Source organism: Otolemur garnettii, unplaced genomic scaffold (genome assembly GCF_000181295.1).
Source record: "Otolemur garnettii isolate 467f Iridium unplaced genomic scaffold, OtoGar3 scaffold00084, whole genome shotgun sequence".
NCBI lineage: Eukaryota > Metazoa > Chordata > Mammalia > Primates > Galagidae > Otolemur > Otolemur garnettii.
In genome coordinates, this window is record NW_003852479.1 from 3515812 (window position 1) to 3535083 (window position 19272).

The following is a 19272-nucleotide window of genomic DNA, read 5'->3' on the forward strand; positions in this document are numbered from 1 at the left end:
TTCTCCCTGTTTGCAATCTCACTGCTGTCGTAGTTACAGCTGTGACTGCCATAGCCTCAGACCAAACTAAGGCAACCACTTGCCACTTCTCACTGCTTTCATCCTCTCCTGGGATCTAAAAGTCTCTTGCTGTCTCCTTTCATCCCCAAAGGGATGTTTCTGGGCAGAGACCACAAGCCAAGGATGCCTGGAGTCTTCTTTCCCCAATCACATCCCACCTGATTTCAAAGAAGCTGTTACTTGGTCTCCATCTTGGTTCCTCCCCTGAATTTTTTTTTTAAATGTCTTTTAAGAACAGTTTAAATCTTAAATAGGCAAATGACAAACAGGTTAACATAGAATTAAATCCCCAGGGCTATTAGTAATAGAACTGTGCCCTAAAAAATTTAGGGTATCAACTAAAGCACACAGTATCCACAGATATACACGTAAATGCATATGAAGCGAAATTACGAGTCTTAACACATTCTGAAATGTGGGCGCATGTAGAAAAGGTAACAGCTTTACTTTTGCAGTATTTAATCTGTGAGTTTTTCATCTGAATTCCAACCATTGCAAATTGTGCCTTGTAAGGGGAGGGGTTATGAGTGACTAGTCTAATGATCCTATCAAACACAGTTTCAGTACTTAAACTATTGTTTAATATTTGTTTGTTTATGTTTAAAAACTAGTTTGTTGAATAAATCTCTTTACCCCTAACACCACCATCATCATATGTCAGCAAGACAGTTGAACCTTTTATGTTTTTTAAATTAGAATATAGTTTGAATGTGTAAATGCACACACCTGCCAGTCTCCAGGGCAGTAATACTTTTCTGCTTACAATACATCCCGTCCATGAATTGACTCTCTCTTCGTTTGTTATGTGTATAGAGGGACCTACATTTCACCAGTGCTGACTCATCTTCTATTCAGCCCTCCTAATCTGTCAGCTGCTGTGACCCAATACTGTCAGCATATGGTCTAAAAGATGTCACCTTGGCACAGAGTGATATACATCACGGAGGATCCTCTGTTGTCATGTAGTTACATAGGTAACAGAGGGCCCTCTGGTTGTCACATAGTGACATAGATCATGGGAGGACTTCTGCTTGTCACATAGTGACATACATCACAGAGGGTCCTCTGATTGTCACACAGTGACATAGATCATAGAGGGTCCTCTGGTTGTCACATAGTGACAGGGATCATGGAGGGTTCTCTGGTTGTCACATTGTGACATAGATCACGGAGGGTCCTCTTGTTCTCAATTTACTCCCAAACCATGTAGGAGGTAAAATCAGCATAGCAAGCTAAGTTTGAAAGCTTGACTTTCTTTGATCACATTTCATTTTAAACTAGTTATGAGATATTCTGCAAAGTTGCCTCTTGCCCTTGGTTGAGATAGTTGTAGGGCGAGCCTTGCTATTGATGTTCTTTAAAAAAAAAAAAAAAAGGCAAATTACCGGTTACTAAGTGGTTAGGGTGCTGGCCATATACACCGAGGCTGGTGGGTTTGAACCTGGCCAGGGCCAGTTAAACAACAATGACAATTGCAACAAAAAATAGCCTGGCACTGTGGCAGGTGCCTGTGATCTCAGCTTCTTGGGAGGCTGAGGCAAGAGAATCACTAAAGCCCAAGAGTTTGAGGTTGCCGTGAGCTGTGACATGATATCACTCTGCTGAGGGAGACATAGTGTTACTCTGTCTCAAAAGAAGCAAACAAACAAACTAAACATTTCTTTTCCTTTCTATAACATCTCGAGGATTACGTCAGGGTGAGCTTTCCTTTTACTGCTTCAAACTCATCGTTTTTTTCTTCCTGAGTTGAGCTAAATATTAGTGGTGAACACAGAAGGAGACAGTTTTGAGGGTGACTCTTCAGTCTTGTCTCAGGGTGTGTTGCGTCAGAAGTAAACAACAAATTCTGGCAAATTCTCTTTAAGACAGTATCTGGGCTTGAAATTTTAATAAGTATTCATTTAAAAATGCAAAACAATGTCATAGGAGAAAGATGAAATAGATATAGCCCAAGATATTCTATTAAATTTCTTAATGGTCAGATAATAGATTGCTGTCTATATAACATACACACACATAATACATACAGATATATACTTTTTATTTGCCGTACTTCACCTTAATTTGATGGTAGTAAAATGTAGTTAAAACAGGCTATTTACTTAGAGATGCCACTTTTTTCCCTAGAAACCCCTCCCCACTCCAATAACACAGAAAAGAAAATGGAACATAAAAGAATTTCATAAGAGAGATTATTTGTCCTTTCAATGGAAAAGAACTTGAACTTTGTAAAATAATTTAAAGAGATCTATTCTGAGCCAAATAGACGTTGCCACAACCTGGAGAGACACACCCATGAAGCCATGAGCAAGTGGTCGCCCACCATGGCTGTTGTAGTTTGGTTTTATACCTGTTATGTAGATAGGAATTATATGTAAAATCCTAAATTCGTATATGTTAGGTATACATTGGTTTGGCCAGAAAAGGTAGGACTTCTCGAAGCAGAGGATTATTAATTATAGGTAGGCTTAAAGATTCTTTCACTTATAATCAGTTAAAGAAATGAAGATGTGTATAAAGGGTTGTAATGTTTCAAGATAAAGAAGTTTCTAAATCACTGGACAGAAACCCAGACTCAAGTGTTCCCTTAAGTAAATTGATGACCTGCTGATGTGTTTTAACCTTCATCTTCCATCTTTTAACCTGCTGATGTGTTTTAACCTTAACCTTTAAGCCTTCGTAATTTTTTTTTATCTTATTGTTAGGAAGAATAACTCCAAAAGGGGCAGGGCACAATTAGGTATCTCTGACCCCGCTTCTCATGGCTGACAACTAAACTTTAAGGTTTGGGGAGGTTCCCCTTGGCCAGGAAGGAGTCCGTCCAGTTGTCTGGGGGGGGGGGGCTCAAGGTTTTATTTCATCACACTTCATATTTAAGAACTTCCATACAAGAAGACTGTAACTTATAGTTACAGTTACTGTATAGTTATAGTTACTGTAACTTATGAACAATGTTACAGTGTGTGAAACGTGAGATAAAAACCCTGTGCTGTTTCCTTTCTCTCCACCACATGGTGATGCCTGTACCAAGTACAATAGGAAGTTAGCTGGCCTTATGTAATAGTGGTGCATCTTTATGGAAAGAAGGTACAAGAAACTTATTTAAGTGGACCAGAAAGGGATAAATTTTAATCAGAACACAAGAGATTTTTGGAAAGGAAGCATCTTTCTAAAATCCCTTTTTAATCTCTAATAAAAAGAATGGACCAATGATCTCTGAGCTCCCTTCCTAGGGCAAAGTTCCCTGATAGCTGAAATCCGACTCCCTAATGAAAGATAATGCTGCATTGTTTCAGGCTGAAGAGATTTACTGATACGAAATATGAGAAACCCCCATTAATCAGCAGAGTGAAGGAGTCTGTGGCTGGCTGGAGGCTTAGGTTTTTCAGAATAGCAAGAACAACAACATAATAACAGGACTGGATCCAGGTTAAAATAATGATCCTAAATTATTTTATTTAATATTGTTAACATGAAACCAAAGCTTTTAGTATTTTGATTTTAACATTAGAATAAATTGCACATTTGAGTAATACATAATTTTGCTTGCATTGGTGGAATTAGGTTTTAAATATACTCTAATGAATGGTACAAGCAAACCATTTCATTTTTTAATTTTTCCATATCTTGTAACATTCATTAGGGTCAACTAGGCAAGGCTTGATAGCACTGTTTGATTGCAGTAAAATCTTATTTATCAGGAAGATCATTTTATGGCTGATCCTAGTATACAAAACCCAACCAAAACACCCACAAATGTCACAAATTGTCCTTAAGAAACTTCAAATTTTTGTGGTGGACACATACATGTGCGATGTATAAAACATACATATACACAAAATATATATTTATGTGACACAAATAGTAATGCTTTCAACAATATATGATCTATATTTATTTACATTTGTATTAAATTGAATACTCATTCCTTTAAATAAAATGACTTAAAATCTATAATATATAATCCAAAGTTATAAGTTATAAGTAAAGGATAGGTATATAAAAAAAAGAAAAAGGGAGTGGGGTTATATATATATATATATATATTTTGTAGAGACAGAGTCTCACTTTATTACCCTCAGTAGAGTGCCGTGGCGTCACACAGCTCACAGCAACCTCCAACTCCTGGGCTTAGGAGATTCTCTTGCTTCAGCCTCCAGAGTAGCTGGGACTAAAGGCGCCCACCACAATGCCCGGCTATTTTTTTGTTGCAGTTTGGCAGGGGCCGGGTTTGAACCCGCCACCCTCGCCACCCTCTGTATATGGGGCCAGCGCCCTACCCACTGAGCCACAGGCGCCACCGCAGTGGAGTAATATTTTTTACAAGCAAAATAAAACGGGGACATGAAAATGGATGGATGCAGACCGGCAGTAAGGAAAGCGAGATAGAACGATAAGAAAAAAAAACACAGCAAAGGGACCTCACCTACGGTCCATCCTACAAGGGCACATGTGAATCTTTCTAAATGTAGAATATAATATCTTAACACACTAACTAAGAAAATGCCACGAAGGCTATGTTAACCAGTTTGGTGAAAATATTTCAAATTGTATATGAAACCAGCACACTGTACCCCATGACTGCATTATTGTACACAGCTATGATTTAGTTTAAAAAAAAAAAACACAGCAAAAAGTTTAGGACTTGAGGCCTCTGAGAGACACAAGAAAATCATTCTTATGTACCCACCTTCACGTCAGTGAGGAGATATCGTATTAAGTTGCGGTCTAGTAATTGAGGATCATGATGATGCCAATTATTTTAGAAACCAGTGAAGTTTGTAATAATTTCTGAAAGCCTTTATCAAAGATTATTAAATCAATATGGCCCTTAAATAAACACACTTTGTAAAACCAGCTCATTGCACTGTAACAAATTTTAAATAAAGCTTAGAGTGCTTTTGAAGTTCTCTTTCTTCTTCTGTAATTTTCTGTAGAGTCAGCTGAAGTTCGTTTAAGTGCTTGCTTTTATATTTAAAATTATCTATTTTCCTGTGTGGCAACAGAGCAGAAGACTTCCAGAGTCTGAGAATATCTCTCTGGATGGTATTTGTTTGGTGATGTAAAACGCCACTTTAAGAGCTCTGTGATTTGTTACCTTTTGCTAGATTTTAGCTACTGGATGTTTTTGTTTCCTAAGTGAAAGCTATAGGACAAGTGATGGCTATGAGAGAATTAATAATGATGTGTTAAAAATTACCATATTTATGGTATATTTTTATAAATCTTATAAATGAGGAAAGAAATATTCAATTCAGTGAAGGATTCTATTTAACTCTCTTTTCTTTCATTGGAGAATAGTTAGGAACAGTCCTGGGTGCTGGGAAGGGGCAGAGGCACTTATATATAAAGTTGCACGGACAGCAGTGGTAGGTCTTCTACCTGAGAGAGGCAGCAATTCGAATCCAGTACTGACCACGATAAGTGGTAACTGGATATAGGCTGGGAGGCAAGGAATGGACTAAACACTGACTGAGGAATTGAGTAATGAGTAGTCACAGAGAAGGTTAAGGGGGAAGTGTCTGAGACATTGATGGCGATTCATGGGGTAGTTGGCACATGTGTTCAATGTGCATGAAGGGGCTGGGCTGGGGTGAAAAGTTTCTTTAGACACCTGTACATCTGAGCACCTTACCAAATGTATTTGAACAAAAAGTTGCACAATTTAAGTTTTAAAAAATTTTACCTTGTGCACAATCACGTTTTGTCCAGAGGTACTAGAGTTACTTTCCACAAGGGTTTTGGGACACTCGCTGTGCAGCCCGTGTTTTGACAGTCACCTGGAGATTAGAGGAAGTTTGAGACATCTGGAAATCATGGTGCTAGGATGTGAGTTTTGGTAATCACCTTCAGATAAATCACATAAATTGAGATAGTGTAAAAGAAATACTACGTTAGCTTGTGTTTACTCTGGGAAAGGCCATGACCAGCGTGCCCTGAAGCACAACTTTTTTTTTTTTTTTGAGATAGAATCTTACTTTATCACCACAGTAGAGTGGTATAGAGTCACAGCTCACAGCAACCTCCAACTCCTGGGCTTAGGCAATTCTCTTGCCTCAGGCTCCTGAGTAGCTGGGACTACAGGCGCCTGCCACAACACCCAGCTATATTTTTGTTGTAGTTGTCATTGTTGTTTAGCAGGCCCAGGCCAGGTTCAAACCTGCCAGCCTTGGTGCCTGTGGCTGGCCAGCGCCCTACCCACTGAGCTATGGGTGCTGAGCCTGAGACACAATTTTTGAGGTCATAATTTTATTTACATTATGAGGCTCTTTGTGTTTCTATTTTGACTTAATCCTATTCTTGAGAGTATGGGATCAACTGCCTTCTAGAATATTCTTTGGGGGGTGATCATTATTTTTAATTGCAGAGATAATATGAACATTGTTCTAAATAAAAGCCTTTTAAGCAACATGACTTACTGTGGCAAGTCTGCCTCCCCAATGACTGAGAATACTATTTTTCTTCTATTTTATGTTATTTATTTATTTTTGTTGGGGATTCATTGAGGGTACAAAGAATCAGGTCGCATGAATTGCATTTGTTAGGCAAAGTCCCTCATATAATTGTGTCCAGCCCCCAAAAGGCGTGTCACATCCCCACACTCCCCTCTCTGCTCTTCTTTCCCCCCACCCCCTCTGTATCCTGGGTCATTAATTGTCCTTATATCAGGATCAGGTACATGAAGGATTTGCCTCCCACACGTTCCTCTGTTACACAGTTTAACAAGGGGCTGCCTAGGAGGGCAGCATCTGCGCATTGGATGTGCCTGCTGCTGGCCGGACCTGACTTGTGACCCGTTGGCATGTCCCTGCCCAGCCAGACGTGAAGCCTGTGATTACGTGGGGACAGTTTCTGTCACTGTTCCCACTGGATTATCCCTCTGCCTTCTTATCTAGACCTTTGCTTTAAAGCCACACATCCTTATCATAACTGGTCGTCTTTTTCTTTTTTTAGTATAAATTATTAATGCACTATGGAAGTAAAGAACCATCTCTGAGTATGTATTATGTGGAAGTGACACCATACTAAGAGATTTAAAGGAATAATATGTAATATTATTTAAATGTTAACTGATTCATGATGCTACACTAACACCTTTGCCTTTATCTACTTATTATGCTTAATCTTCATAAAACCTATAAAGTGTGCATTCAGAGCTTTGCTTATAGATTATGAAACTAAGGACAGAATTTAAATACTTTGGCCAAAGTCATAAAGCTTTGTAATGTTGTGGGTTGAAATTTAAAATTAGGCCTCCCTAATAGCACATACCAGAGTATAATCTCACTCCCCGACCATGGGTCTGTTTCCTCTAGAGTAAGGCAGTTATGCTCAGAGTCCATGGCAGGGGTCACTTTAAGGTAGAAATAGGATGTTGGATGGTGGCCATCCCTCACACCTATCTGTGCCTTGATGGATTTCAGATGGTCACACTTTGTTACACTCTTACTGACTTTATCTGTCCGTTTTTTGTTGTTGTTGTTCATAGAAATGTAAGAAATGGAATTTAACTTTTTTTCATCCTTATTTATATTTTGACAGGAAAGTAATCTGGTGATGGGACCCAGTCCTGTCCTCATTGGGGAGAATGAGGAGTATCACCTGCAATGATAGAGTTGAGAAAAATAATATATTATTAACCAGAGTTTTTCCAAAGTTGGGAGATTGCCTCTGTCAACTGTATCAGCTGCTAGTAGTGTAGAATGCCCAGGAAAAAACCAAAGTAGAAACAAGAATAATGGGTATAGGAGAGTAAAGGCAAAAAGAAAATTTTACATTATCCAAATCACAGTGCTTTATAAACCTGTAGTGGGCACCGCAGGTGGATTTTGGAAGATCCTAGCTGTAGGGACACATGAAAAAGTCAACGTGTGCTCAGCCTTTCCTTAACCAGGCTCTACCCCAGGGTGGCGTCAGGGTCTCTCTCACCTGCTGTGTCACCGCTGGAGTTCAATCCACAACCTCTCACTGTGGCTTTCACCACTGCTTACCCTGGGGTCTACCTATTTCTTCCACCCACAGTCACTTGCCGTTTAGTCTTCTCCCACTTTACTTTATTTTTTAATTACATATATATAACATATATAGAGTTGAATATATAATTTATATATATTTATATATTATATTTACATGTATATGTAAATATATTTTTATTATTGGGGATTCATTGAGGGTACAAGAAACCAGGTTACACTGATCACATTTGTTAGGTAAAGTCCCCCTTACACACACCGAGACCCCCACCCCTCCCTCCTTCCCTCTCTCTCTCTCTGCTCTGCCCTTCCCCCAGCCCCCACCATGTACTAGGTCATTAATTGTCCTCATATCAAAATTGAGTACATAGGATTCTTGCTTCTCCATTCTTTTGATGTTTTACTAAGAATAATGTTCCACTTCTATCCAGGTTAATATAAAAGATGTAAAGTCTCCATCTTTTTTAGTGGCTGAATAGTATTCCATGGTATACATGTACCACAGATTTTTGATCCATTCCTGGGTTGAAGGCATTTAGGCTATTTCCACCTTATGACGATTGTAAGATAAGCTATGATAAACAGTCTAGTGCAAGTGTCTTTATGATAAAAGGATTTTATCCTTCTAGGTAGATGGCCGGTAATGGGATTATAGGATCTAATGGGAGGTCTAGGCTGAGTTCTTTGAGGGCTCTCCATACCTCCTTCCAAAAAGGTTGTATTAGTTTGGTTAGTAGGTAAAATATCACTCAAGTATTGATTCATTTCTTAATTGAGGACTAGGAAATTCTTAGAGAAAGATTCTCTGCAGGTGGTGTGTCTATTGAATTAATGAAATTCTAGAACGTGAACTCTAAGAGGCACTGATTCAGTTGTGCATGTTTTTATTTGAATCATTGGAATCCACAGTTCAACTTAATGGTATAACAGTCACAGTGAATAGGGCATATTTTTACACTTGGAATATTTTGTAGAATCCCAAGAGCTTTAAAATTATTCAAAATTAGTAATAATGGATATGTATTGGCTATAGCCTCCATATCTTTAGGGAAAATATCATTAGTAATACATAATGAATATTTGGATATGTTATTTGGATAACATAAGTACTGTTATTTGCATATCATATACACTATAAGGTGGAGGAAACAATGTAACATAGAGTATGATGGCTCTAGACAGAGAAAAACACAAAGTTACAAGAGTCGCTGTATTTGCATTGTGCAAACTGAAATACAGGTTTGGAATAACTCTACCTAAAACAAACGTTGCAATTTTGTATGTGTAAATTGTGTTTAGTTTCATTGTGCTATTGCTTTGGAGTTACCTTGTTATTACAGGCCATGTGGCAGTCAAAACATCATAACATCATGTCACAGCAGATACATAAGAAATAGCATTGACTATCTGTGTCTGATGCTTGAATCCAGTTTCCATCAGAACTTTGAGCTACAGACAGAGGCAAGGGTAGGGCTGCTGGCTTATAGGATTCTGTATGTTGGACAAATACTGTAAAATCAATTGTGCGCACTTCTTCTTTAAATCTATTTAAAATCAATGCAATTTGAAGAATCCTGCTTTCATATATATATATACACACACACATATATATATATATATACATATATATATATATATATTCATTCCCTGGTGAATTATGTTTCTTTTTATATAAGATCCAGGGTTTTTTTTTTTTTTTTTTTTTGAAGTTTTTGGCCAGGGATGGGTTTGAACCCACCACCTCTGGCATATGGAGCTGGTACCTTACTCCTTTGAGCCATAGGTACTGCCCTAAGATCCAGTTTTTTGAACATAATTGGAAGGTTGGGCTGTTGCCTCGTGAATGTCCTGTGAACCAGCCTCCTGTTTCTATAGACTGAAATGTGTGACTGACCAACACAAAGAATCTGACATGAGGACTCCTAAACCATGACGGACGAGGGCCTGTGGTGCTGAGTCTTTCCAGAATGCCTCAATATAATTTTAGTGAAATGTGCTTTATTTCAGTGAATTTAATCTAAGTGCCCTTTTCCTTTACAGAGAGAGAGATGTTTTAAATGGGTTAAAACATGAACATTTTGCATTTTTGTGTTAAGAATTATGTTTTGTAAAAGGAAGTTTTACTTGATAGTATCTTTACTTTATATAGCTATTCTAATAACTGAATGGTAAGCATGACTGTTCGCACTGTTGTTGATACCTGGGGCTTTTGCTTTATCTGCAGTATTAGCAAAGCAGGAGGTCAGTCTACTGTTAATGAAATGGAAGTTATGATGGCCCTACCTTAAAACAGGAAGAGCGTTGCAATGTAGTGAGGAGTGGCGGTTTCTTCACAACATGCTTTAGGGATGCAGTTCTGCTATGATGTGTCTGTGCTAATCAGACTCCGGGTGGGGAGGGACCAGAGATGAATCTTCTGTGAAACTTTGTTCAGTTAATGCTAGTAAAAAGACAATCGCTCCTTGGTGAATTCTCAATTTCTCTTCAGATGCTGACATCTCCATTAGCAGAATATGGCCTTGGAACATACCAAATGTGCTTGAGTTAGATATCGGAAAATTCAACTTTGAAGCCTAGCTAGAGAAATAATTAGCACTCAGATCATCACAACTTATCAGGTCCATTTACATTCTGCTTTATTGTCAATAATACAAGTTTAATGAAATGTTTTTATGGAGGTAAAGAAAAGATAATTATCTTCATCTTGAGAGAAGGAATAAGTAACCCTTCTCATTGTGTTGTGTGCCGTAACTCACGACTGTCAAGAGATTCTGAGTCACATCAGTTTTCCACATTCCACCTGTTAGAGGTCAGGACACCTGCACGTCCTTCAGCTCTGCCTCCACCACATGGGCATATCTGTGCCTTCATGGGATCAGATGAGAAAGCATTTGCTGATTTATTATTTTAATATGAAAGTTTAAAAAAAATAATCTGTCCTAAGTACAGGTGACAGACTAATAGTCACTTTAGGGAATATGAAAGTCCATTTTGGGATGGCCTACAGGACTGGGAAAGGAAATTAGACAGAATAATTTACTAAAAATGTCTCTTCCTTTCACTAATGATGTATTTTCTATTCTGGTTTAGGACATTGGTCCCTAGGTAATTAAGTGAAAGTTACTTTAGATAAAAGCTTATAAAACTGACCTCAGTCTCCCAGTGAGGTAAAATAAAAATAAAAATAGTAAGGAAATCACAAATGTGATTTTAATCACATTGGTTTTTTTCAGTGGAAAATTCTGTAAATCAATATTTCCAGACCTATGGAAGATGAGTTACACGTGAAGAGAAAAATCATTTGTTGTCTTGAAGCTGGAAGTTTTTAAGAAGGCTGATAGTTCTATAAGAGGGAAGATTGATCAGCAATCTCCAGGCACGTCTTCCTTTACCCCAATTGTAACATCCTGGTTATTTAATGGATTAATTAATTAATTAATTTATTTATTGCTTAAGTTTCACTGCAGGCTAATTTCATGACTGGCTCTTAATTACAGAGATGCCCTGTTATTTCTCCTAAGGATCTTAGAATATGGAAAAATAAGGGCTATGTGAACATAAAGAGTTCTACTAATAGCAACATGTGATAATTACCACATATATGAAATAACTGTGTTATGCATTTTAAATATTTTGAACATGTAAAGTCCATTGTAATATATTTTTCAATACGTATAATATTAAAATTTCACATACACTTTGAAGTCATGTAGCTCCTTACTGTTCTGCAAAAAGAAAGGATAATATCAAGCATAGCAAATAACAAATTATCTTTGGATTAAAATGAGGTAATGAAAGCACTTATCATAGTACTTGCTCAATAAATAACTATTATTGAAGATTTCTGATAGATTTCTGTCTGTCAATATTGTAAACATGTAGTTCTCATATCGGTCTTCCACAGATTTTAATTTAAATGATATCTATTTTTATCTATTAATCTCACTTTTTATTTCCTATTATCTAAACCATTTCTTCCACAATACTTTGCGTGTGTGTGTGTATACCAAAAATATTCTTATTTTCTTATTGGTGAAACAGAGAGGAATGAATATAGGAAGGAAGGGAAATTACTCTGGAAGTAGTAAAAAATAACTTTTGCCCTCAAGGAGGCAGTGTTTTGCAATAAAAACAGTCTCACCTAATGTGCACAGCGTGAGGGTGTCAGCAAGCTTCCTGGGTGAAGGGCTCAACTATAACTGGAATTTTACCTTAGAAATGAAAGTAATGTAACCCAAACACTTGTACCCCTCATATTAATCTGAAAAAAAAGAAAGAAAAAGAATAATGGCCAATACTTAAGAGTAAGTTTTTAGAACAATAGTCTTGTGTAAATCACTTCATCATAAGCATCAATTTCTTCTTCTATAGAGTTATATGTAATGGTCCAGATGATCTGTATAAGTGTTTGTAATTCTGAGAATCCTAAACATAACTCAAATGGGTTATATATTGCAAAAAACTTGAGGAAAACATGCCAAGCAATCTAAAGCAAGCATATTATATATAATTTGGATGGTGTGTCTACAAGCCAGAGATATGTCTTTGAAATCTAATGATGTAGTTATATTATAGAAATGGATGAGTTTGTGCTTTAGGCTTCATAAAGTTTTATACTAAAAAAAAATTTAAAAACCAAGAATGTTGATGAATTTATTCCTGAAATGAATGCAGATGAATTTATTCAAAAGAGGAATTATAACTTTGTAGTATCTTTGTTTCTACTCTGGTTTTAAAGCCGTGTTCTAGTTCTCATTAGAGAACATAATATTTGAGATTTATTCCATGTAATAATTGCTGCAAGACCTTGTGGCAGAAATTCAGCGCAGATGTTAGGTGGATTGGGACCTCGTACTATCTATAGAATGTCGTTACCTCTGCTTTGGCTCCTAATAAATAAGTGCAATTCACTGCACAGGGGTGAAAGTGAGCACAGTCAGTAGCCCTCAGAGTTGTCAGGGTGAGAAATGCCGATGATCTGGGAGCGTAGCAGCTGCTGATGGTCTGAGATGGCGTTCCGGCACAGAGAGTCCCAGAAAGTGACAGCCAGATGTCAGAGAGAGAAAAGTAACTTCTAGACTTTTATGTAACAAGGAGCAACATCAACAAAGCTTTTGCTCAGGAACCAGATAACCAGATACGTACAAGCAATTTGTTAGGAGAAAGTCATTTGCAAAGGCTACAGATTTTGTGATTCTGTGCTATTAATATGCTTTAATGATAGATTTTATATGCCAGAAGAGAGGACCCTCACTGAACTTTACCCTGACATCAAGAGTTTACAAGTTTTTTATCATTCTCAGTTTAACCTCCTTGTGTTACCTAATTTTTCTCACAAATAAATCACTTTTCGATGCTTGCTTTTAAGAGCCTTGAACACCAATGAGCTATTCTAGCTAAAGACTCAGAAATGCCAAACAAATTGATTAGTACATGGTAAGGCAACAAAAATAGAGATTTATATTGTAAATGCTTCCCAAATCATTTGTATACTTTTTTCTTATAGCAGTCTCATAATAAAATTATGAGAGAATTATTCATGTTTTACAGAGAAAAAACTGAGGTTCAGAGATTTTAAATAGCTCAGCTGAGGTCAACAGCTACTACCTAAAAGATAGAGCTCATATTTCATCTGTATTCTCCTAATTTTAAACTTCAAGCTCTGTCATGTCACCTTTCCCCTTCAAAGTACCTGCAATTTTCCCTTCTAACTGAAGCAAAGAGAGAAAGTCACCATTCACCTGGTACCTGACGTATTAAGTGCTATGCTGGGTAATTTGCATGTTTAATAATTTATCCTCACAACCCTAAGAAAGGGATGTATATCTCTTTTTGATAGATGTGCTAACTTATTTTCAGATACTCTAAAAGTCTTCATATGTACAACATTACTAACAAGACGATGAACCGGAATCTAACCCCAGGGCCAGATAAAATTTATCATGTTATTAGGGGATTGGAAGTAATGCTACATTCAAAATTAAAGTCTATCATTCTACTGAACCCTTTAGGTGGAAAAATAGTTTGTCTCTGGAGAAGAGAAAGCCTAAGGAGGTTCCAGGCTTAATTTATGTTAGTTTCCTTTGACTTCGAAAAACAAAACAAAACAAAACAAAAACTGTAGTAGAGAAATAAGAGAGAGAGAGACACACACACACACAGAGAGAGAGAGAGAGAGAGAGAGAGAGGCAATTTAATATGAGGAAGACTCGGAGGTATGAGAAGGAACAGTGTATCCTTCAACAGTCATAGCAAATATATAGAGAAAAGTCAGATTGTATTTAGTAGAATAAGAAATAAACTAGCTTCTGATAGACAAGAGACAAGTTACTTTATTTTCCTGGATAAATGTCTCACTTGGCATAGCAAAGATTTTTTTTTTTTTTGTCCCAAGTAATTGGAAAGGTGGGTATGTTTTCTGCTAGATTTGACCTCTCTCCCATTCACTCCACATATTGTAAATAAAACTAAGAGGAGCCATTTGTATATATTTTTTGCTTTATCTGAAATAATCTTCTAATAGTGGGGTTATCCCTAATGGTAGTACGCTTAGTTTTTATAACTAATTTACACTGAATGGTGGCTACCACCACTGTGATATCTAGGAAAGTTCCTCTGTTATAGCCAATATCCAAAATACATGGACATTGTTTCAGACCACAGAGTTTGGTTCTGTATATTAACTGCAAAGCTATTCCTTGTAAAAAGTTTGGATTAAAAATAAATAAATAATTAAAGACTGGGCATAGTGGCCCACACCTCAAATCCCAGCACTCTGGGAGGCACAGGTGGTCAGATCACTTGAGGTCAGGAGTTTGAGACCAGTCTGAGCAGAATGAGACCCCCATCTCTACTAAAAATAGAAAAATTAGCCAAGTATTGTAGTGGGTGCCTGTAGTCTCAGCTACTCAGGAGGCTGAGGCAAGAGGACTGCTTGACCCCAGCAGTCAGAGGTTGCAGTGAGCTAGAATGGGACCATGGCAATCTACCCAGATGACAAAGTGAGACTGTCTCAAAAAAATAAAAAATTAAGTATGAAAGGATTGAGCCTGGAACAATCTACAAAACCCAGATATGATGCCTTCTCATTTCAAGCTCAAAAAACATTTGTCTCTTTTTGATCAATTCTCCTTTCCCTTCGGGACTCCCTGCACCTCTGTGGAATCCTGGTGCAGACCTGCCTTTGCCTGAAGATCCTTGATTCCCTTTGTTTCTTCCTCTATCAGGTCTATTAAATGCAGATAAGTTATAAAATCCACATGAAATCTTTACTTAGCCTTCTTCATTCAAAGCTAAATGATGTTTTTTTCTCTTCCATTGTAAGCAAACATTTAATAAACCTGTTGGTGAAATAACCCATGCTAATGTCTCCCTGACTGCCTGTCCCTGAACATGTAAGTAGGAAGCCAGCACCTGTAGGCTATGGTGACCTCAATTTATGTTGAAATTTCACATTTGTTATTATTGTTTTGTTGTTGACACAGAGTCCCACCCTATGCCCTGAGCAGAGTGTAATGGCATCACTGCTCACTGCAACCTCAGACTCAGGCTGTGGGCATCCTGCTGCCTCAGCCTCCCAAAGCTGCTGGGATTACAGGCGCTCACCCCTGTGCCCAGCTGGGTTTTTGTTTTTTTTCATGAGTCAGGCTCTCACCCTCACTCAGATAAATCACAAACTCCTGAGTTTAAGCAATCCTCCCACCTCAGCCTCCCACAGTGCGGGGATTAGAGGTATGAGCCACTGCACCCGGTGAAATTTCACATATTCACACATACTGTGCCTTGATAGGGGTTCATTTCATGGATTAGTATTAGTGTAATATTAACAACAATAGCAAGTGTGAGGTATAACTTCACATATTAATGCTAATAGCATAAAATAAACATCTGGTTATATGGTTTATATGAATGTTCCCATATTCATCTTAATATATGAAGGCCCCCTCTACCAACACAGAATCTATGCTATATATTGTTACCTACTATATGTCACATAATGTACTCAAGATATCCATCAATCACGCGGCCTTTGCAATCACCTTCCCTCCCTTCACTGTGAAGCCGATCCTCCTCCCAGCTCTGGGATGCCCATGAAACACTTCTCAGCAGGTGCTATTGGCCTACAAGGCCATGGCCAGGTGTTTCAGCACCAGTGTTACAGGGTCCTCACAGAGTTGTTTGGTAAAGTGTAGACTACAATCATACAGTATCTGGTCTTTCGTCTTCCTCAGAAATACGTCATGAGAATACATGAGATCATTTAGAAGTGCTTTGAGATCTGAGGATGCAAATACACCCTATTGATTCAGGTGACTGTAGTTTTTAGTCTTATTAATAAATGCTACATTAAAGTTGGCCTGGACGTAAGGTCTGGTGCTTTACTGTCATATTACTGTATATGTGCCCACAGATTCTGCAATATTGGTTGCAGTTTGCTTCCAGGCTACAAAGATATGGTAATATCTCTCATTTCCTTGAATGTGAAGCTGGGAAATTGCTTCCCTTTCTGTTTGTAGTGTAAACAATTTGCTTTTTAAACAAAGGACATTTTTCATAGTTGACATATTGTAATTTCCAATAGAAATGTAAGCTAAATTGATGAATTCATTAGGCAGTGTAGAGTAAGGTGATACTCATTTATTTTCAAGGGATGAATGCTACATGAGTGCCTAGTTTGTTTTCATTTTAATTGTTTTCTTTCTGCACAAAAGAACAAAGAAATCCCAAATTTCCAAAAGGAGAAACAATAGGTGAATAGAAGCTTGTGAATGGAGAAAAATAAAAACCTGCTGCCTAAAAGATTGTATTAATTTAAAGGCTATCATCCCTTATTCTGCAGGTGGCGAAGGCAGAATCTTTTCTGCCCCGAGCATATTCATAGTCCTGTGTTCTCAGATTAACTCTTTTACTTCCTCAGTTGCCTGAACTCTACAGAGGGGCACCAGTCAGGGCTGCTGAGTCTCAGAGCATGAATGACACAAACAGCTGGACATCTGAGGCATCACTCAGTCTCACGACCGCTCAATTCCTCTTCCCCTTTCATGGTCTCCTTCTTCATTCTTATTGGTTCATTTTTATCTGGCACAGAACAGCCTGTCTTCTAGAACATAAATGTCCTTATTTACCCCTGAACCATACCCTACCCGAGGCAGAACTTTCTCCCAAAGGACAAGTTAAGGACCCTGTTTAACATTTGACATTTCTAGACTGAAATAAAATAGAAACTTTTTCTCCATTCCTAGATTTTCCCTATGAAGAAACAGGCTGAGTTCCTCAAAGTGTCACAATGTGTTTTTGTTTGAAATGTTAATGCTTTATACAAAAAACTGTAACTCACCAAAAGAGTATCAGAGACAAAATTTATGCAAAAGAACAAAACCATTAAAAAGTCCTAATATAATCCTTACATAGACATAAATTTCTCTGAATTCAAATATATATTGAATTCATATATATATATATATATTCCAATGACAGTGCCTCAAATATTATACAATGAGATGCATTATCTTTATGAATAGTTGAAATGAGAATACCATTTTCATGTCTATGTTCTAACTGCACTCTTGAGGTAATGTGTTCATATTATTAGAGTTCAAGGCACTAAATTCATATCCACATTACTTTACTAAAAAATGTACGAAGTTTGCCAAAATCAGTTTTAAGAAAATGAACCTAAAAGTAGAGATATTTGTAGTATATGTTTTGAAATATTTGGCACAAAAATACAGAAAGACCATACGTGTTTTGTTAAAGGGATGAGTATGTTTAAATTGTGTGGGTAATTTATTATTAATAAGAAAAGGAATTGATTTTCCTTTACTCTTGAGATACTTTTTGGAAAATCTTCTCACCCAAGAAACCATCAAGTATTTTAAACCGCTACTATCTTATAGTGCAAGGTTTCCAAATCTTGGGATTTATTGTTTGACTTACTCTGTATCACCGATTTGGGTAGGTGCTCATGGAAACATTTCAAATCCTGAGCTGGGATGGTTGAGGACTTCATATTGGAAATGACTTATGTTCTGCTGAGATAGAATTTGAGGGTAATATTTCTTCAAATCTCCTTATACTAAGAACAGTTCTAGGTTGAGGGCAGAGGATTTCAGTACCTGCTGACATATGCTTCAAATGTACAAGTTCTTTAGATTTACTGCTGAACCTTTAGTATATCTGTATATGAATAGAAAATCCATGGTTATTAGAATAGAAACACACACATATATAAATATAAACCTATAAATGTTTATCTGTGTTTGAATATTTGCTACTATATGGCAATACTTTCATCTAGAATTGGACTTTGACCCAAACACAGTAAAATTTATGTGTTTTTAGTAAGAATTTTTAAAGAAATGTCCTATGATGATGGGACCATTTCTATAGTAATGTAGGCTTTTTTTTTTTCTCTCAAAAATCTAGGGAGTGACACTGGCATTTTTGTTTGTACAAATGTCACTAGGGAGTATAGTCAGTGAAACCAAAATACTTGTTTCTTCCACAACATGGAAAGTCTGGTGTTCTTACAGATTGAAAAACACGGAAAGAAAAAGTAAAAAACCTAATTTCCACCTTTGTGGACATATTGTTATAGGTTAAAACAAGTAGGAGCAACTGGGTACCAGATGAATTAAAGAGAGCAGCACAGAGGTGAGAGCTTCAGTGATGTTGGCTGGTGCCGGGCTCACACCTGTCATCCCAGCACTCCAGGAGGCAGAGGTGAGTGGATGGCCTGACCTCCGGAGTTTGAGATCAGCCTGACCCCATGTCTACTAAAAATAGAAAAACTAAAACAAAACAAACGAAAAAATAGAAAAACTAGCTGGGTGTTGTGGTGGGCACCTGTAGTCTCATCTACTCGGAAGGCTGAGGTAAGAGTCTCAGGAACTCGAGAGTTTGAGGGTTCTGTGAAGGTGCCTAGGCTGTGATCCAATATCACTGTCCGCAGGGCGACAGAATGAGACTCTGTCTCAAAACAAACAGACAAATAATGTCTTTGAAGATGCTGCATTAGCCGAACCCTGAAGGACATTTAGATATAAATTGTTAAGAAATAATTCAGGAGAAGGAACATTAAGGAGACAATGTAAGAAAGAAAAATTATATGTAGAGGTATGGTGAAAATACAAGCCTGACTGTAACTGTGTCTATATTCAGAAAGAATGGCTCATTCCAGCTCTGATGGGGAAATTAGATGAGACGGCGAGAGTCCTGAAAACTAGACAGAGGAGTTTGC